The 4,925-nt window shown below is 41.3% G+C and overlaps 1 non-coding gene across 1 annotated transcript; it reads right to left on the bottom strand.

The window, feature by feature from the left end:
• Nucleotides 1–4,511: 4,511 nt before the first annotated feature.
• LOC120276592 lies at nt 4,512–4,618 on the bottom strand. Its single transcript, XR_005541307.1, has one exon. It is a non-coding gene; the product is annotated as a small nucleolar RNA R71 (small nucleolar RNA).
• Nucleotides 4,619–4,925: the final 307 nt, after the last annotated feature.

Below are 4,925 nucleotides of genomic sequence, written 5' to 3'. Positions count from 1 at the left end.
TACTAAGAGACAAACTCCACTGGGCTTAGTTGTGAGAGCAACAGAGTGAAATGTTGAAGTAATCCTTAGTGCTGGGTCTTAATCATGACTAGGGGTCTTTTGCCTGGACCAAAGGGTTAGATCTATATTAGAGAATAGGGTTTATCACTTGGAGTCCTTAGAGCTTTAAGCAACCTTATACAGTGTGAGGCGTCGAAAGTATCCTTTTCTGCCAGGGCATAGTATAAGGTTAGTCACGGTTGACCTTAGTTTTGGGACCGTGTGTTTTTATATTTCCACAACTCAATAAACATCAGTTAGGATACATAATAATTAGTTATGCACTTGAAACAATAGTCCTAGGGTGAACAATATCCAAAAACCCGTTTTTCTACTGATTACCTCTCCTTATTCCTATTGCGTTTTCATTCTCTTTTCTTTATTTTATTTGAATTGATATTGTTCACTCAAATCACAAATTGGTTCACTCGATTGCTAAATAGCATTACTACTTGCTTCCTAATAACTATTCCCTGTGGATATGACTACCCACTCATCGGGGTACTTTATTACTTCGACAACCCGTGCACTTGCAGTACACACACGCAAGGGGTGTGTCAAGTTTTTGGCGCCGTTGCGGGGGAATAGGCATTTTGGAAGTATTTTTCACTTTGCTAGTTTAGCTATTCATCACTGTAGATTTCACACTTTCTTATTCTTCCATTATTCTAATTTGTTTTTCTTTCTTTCTATGATTACGTCTCCAGGTTATCACCCGAGGCAACCCTTCGACAATGGTTGAAGGTGATTCGGAAACTGGTAAAAGAACTCATAGATGGGGAAAGGAACCTGTGCAATAACAGATAAATCAAGCTGAGATAAAAGTTGAAGGGTTTGATAATATTGCATAACAACATGAGCAGCAGAGGACACTCTCAGATTATGCAAGAACCGTAGTTCTTGGAACGCAGTCTAGCATTATGCATCCACCAATTACAGCTCGGAGTTTTGAGCTCAAGCCAGGCTTCCTCCAGATGTTACAACAGTCGGCATAGTTTAATGGTTTGGCCAATAAGGATTTGAACAACCACATTGAGAATTTCTTGGAAGTGTACGACATGCTCAAGATTAATGGAGTTACAAATGATGCTATCAAGTTGAGGGCTTACCATTTTCTTTGAAGGGGAGAGAAAAACAATGGCTATATTCATTACTCAGAGCATCGATCAATACTTGGGAGGAGATGGTAGAAGATTTTCTTGCCCGATATTTCCTCCTTTGTACAAACGTAATTGAAGTCTCTTTTTGAGACATGGGATAGGTTCAAGGATCTCCTGCGGAAATCTCCTCAGCATGGGTTCCCCAAGTGGATGATTATCCACACTTTCTACAATGGTATGAACCCAAGCACGAAGCAACTACTTGATGTTTCAGTAGGAAGTACCTTAGGTAGTAAGACCCCCGAAGAAGCCCGATAACTCATTGAGCAGATGGCTATGAACAGTTATCAGTGGAATAGAAGAGACAAGAAAAAGGTAGACGGACTTCATGAGATCGGTGCAATCACATCATTGCCAGGCCAGGTTGAGTCCTTGAGCAAGAAGTTGACACTCTAACTTCTCTGAGATTGGTGGCAATGATGAGTTGCATAGGATGGGGGGGAGGGCATGCTTCATCTGATTGCCCGATTGCTATTGGTGGTACAACTTCATTGGAATAGGTGGATTTTGTAGGAAATGCAATGAGGGGTCAAGGAAATCCATATAGTAATACCTACAATCTTGGATGGAGGAGCCACCCAAACCTTTCTTGGAGTAAGTAAGGGCAACAGAAGGCTATGGCACCACCAGGTTTCCAACAACAACAACAAGCCCCAAACATGGAGAACAGAGTTTTAGGGTTGGAAAACCAGATGATTGATTTGGAGAAAGCTTTGATCAAGTTCATTCAATCTTCGGACACAAGATTTTAGTCGGTTAAAGCCACACTTCGCAACCACACCGCATCATTGCATAACTTGAAGAATCAAGTCGGTCAATGATAAGTTCTTGTGTATAAGTAATACGAAGTATTCTTTTCTTACATTGAGCATTACTTTTCTCATATTTTATCTCTTATTTGTGTGTATATGTGTTCTTTTGTGCATATAGGGTTGTGGAGACAATTGTGGAAGAAAGGGACCAAAAGTAGATCGTGGATGCATTTGTTGATGAAATCTTGGAGTGAACAAACGTGAAGACACGAGTTGTGCTCAAAGATATGTGGGTGTGTGCCAACCTCCATTGTGCTCAAGCAAATACATAAATTCGAGGGGCACAAAGGCAATCACACTCATGTGTTCTGACTTGTGTAATACTAGCAAGATCTTCGTTAATGTGGTTTAGTTGAAGACGCGATGTGATCTACCGCATAGATGTGTGCCCATTCATGTGGCCTCAATGAAAAGAATGGATTCGGGAGCATTTTGGCGAAGTACTGTAGTAATTAATGTAGCAAAATCATTGTAGTAGTTACTGTTCATAGCTTGCGGGAAACCAATTTCTGGAAATCCACACGGCCGTGTGGAAATTCTACACGCCCGTGTGGATGCCTGATTCTAGCCCCTATAAATACCACGCTTTCAAACGTTTTGAAGAATCCTTTTCTCATCTTTTGCCCACCTTTGGAGGCGCTCATGGCTAGGGTTTGGCGATGCTTTGGCTAGGTATTTGGAGTGATTCTACGGCCTTCGACATCGCGTTCCTTCGAAAGAGAGTTATTGGAGGAGCTTTTGTCAGCATCGATTCAACGAGGTGTGCCCTAGGCTTGACGAGGGAACCTTTGGAGAAGACAAGGTGGCTCCACAAGGCCATCGTTACGGACTACAAGGGGGTTTTATCTATGGATTGCATGTATTATCTATGGATTTCATTGTTGATTGTGTTTTGCTCCATGGAAAGCTAAACCCCTAGTGGGTGCTTGGACTTGTAAACCCTATGATGATTTTGTTTCATTGACTTTTATTATGCTTCTTTAATTGATGTTTTAATTGAGTTCCAACCTTGAATGCTTGTTGTGTTAATTTTCCCTTAGATTGACACTAGGGTTGAGAATCCATCTTGGTAATCTTTGTGGATGAGTAACACTGCATTAGGATTAGACAAAGCTAGGTAGGAGAGGGTTAAGAGGGTGAGTCGAGAGGTAGCAGAACGTCCACTTTCCCTTCTTGTGTGATTTATCCTATCTCCAAGTTTCAAAAGTTCTTTACTGTCATGATAGAGTGAACTGCTAAGAGACAAACTCCAGTAGGACTTAGTTGCATAAGCAACAAAGTGAAGTGTTGAAGTAATCCTTAGTGCTGGGGCTTAATTGTGAGTAGGGTCTTTCGACTGGACCAAAGGGTTAGATCTATATTAGCGAATAAGGTTTATCACTTGGACCCCCTAGAGGTTTAAACAACCTTGCTTAGTGTGAGGCGTTTAGAGTATTCTTTTCCGCTGGGGCATAGTATAGGGTTAGTCACGGTTGACTTTAGGTTTAGGACAGTGTGTATTTGGATTTCCATGACTCATTGAACATCAGTTAGGAGGCATAATGATTAGTCTTGCACTTTAAACCATAGTCCTAGAGTGAGCAATGTCCGGGTGCCCCATTTTCTATCGATTGCCTCTCCTTATTCCTATTACCCTTTCTTTTCTTTTCTTTATTTTTATTTGCATTGATATTGTTCACACAACTCATCAATCACTTTCACAATAGTTAAATAGCAATACTTGTGTTTCAGAGCACTATTCCCTGTGTATACGACTATCCACTCACTAGGATACTTTATTACTTCAACAACCCTTGCACTTGCGAGACACACACGCAAGGGGTGTGTCAAGTTTTTTGCGCCATTGCTTGGGAGTAGGCGCTTTGGAAGCATTTTTACATTTTGCTATTTTAGCTATTCATTACTTGTTCTATTTCACACTTACTTATTCTTCCATCATTTTGATTCGTTTTTCTTTCTTTGGTTGCAGCTCTAGGTTATAACCCGAGGAAACCCTCCGACATTGGTTGAAGGTGATCCGGATATTGGAAGAAAAATTCATAGAAGGGGATAAGAACCTGTACAACAACAGTCAAATCTAGCTGAGATAGAAGGTGAAGGGTTTGATAATATGGCAGAACAACATGAGTAGCAAATGACACTCTTAGATTGTGTCGAACCCATAGTTCATGGCACGCAATCCAGTATTGTGTGGCCACCAATTGCAGCTCAGAGTTTTAAGCTCAAGCCAGGCTTCATCCAGATGTTACAGCACTCAACACAGTTTAATAGTTTCGCCGATGAGGATCCAAACAACCATATTGAGAACCTCTTAGAAGTGTGCAACATGCCCAAGATTAATGGTGTTACGAATGATGCTATGAAGTTGAGGGCCTTCCCATTTTCCTTGAAAGGAAGAGCAAAGCAATGGCTACATTCATTACCTAAAGCATCGATCACTACATGGGAGGAGATGGTAGAAGCTTTTCTTGCCCGACATTTTCCTCCTGGAAAATCTGTGAAGCTTAGGAATGAGATATCTTCTTTTGTGCAAATAGAATTGGAGTCTCTTTTTGAGACATGGGATAGGTTCAAGGATCTCCTGCGGAAATATCCTCAGCATGGGTTCCTCGAGTGGATGATCATTCAAACTTTCTACAGTGGTTTGAAACCTAGCACGAAGCAATTACTTTATGTTGCAGTAGGAGGTATCTTAGGAAGCAAGCCCCCAAGAAAGCCCGACATCTTATTGAAGAAATGGGTATGAACAGTTATCAGTGGAACACACGAGATAGAAAAATTGTAGCCGAACTTCATGAGATTGATGCAGTCACATCATTAGCGGCCCAGGTTGAATCATTGAGCAAGAATTTAGACACCCGAACATCTCCTAAAGGGACGACAGTGATGAGTCGCACTGGGTGTGGGGGAGGAT

The sequence above is a fragment of the Dioscorea cayenensis genome, chromosome 14, assembly GCF_009730915.1.
Source record: "Dioscorea cayenensis subsp. rotundata cultivar TDr96_F1 chromosome 14, TDr96_F1_v2_PseudoChromosome.rev07_lg8_w22 25.fasta, whole genome shotgun sequence".
NCBI classification, from domain to species: domain Eukaryota; kingdom Viridiplantae; phylum Streptophyta; class Magnoliopsida; order Dioscoreales; family Dioscoreaceae; genus Dioscorea; species Dioscorea cayenensis.
This window is presented reverse-complemented; position numbering and strand designations above follow the sequence as displayed.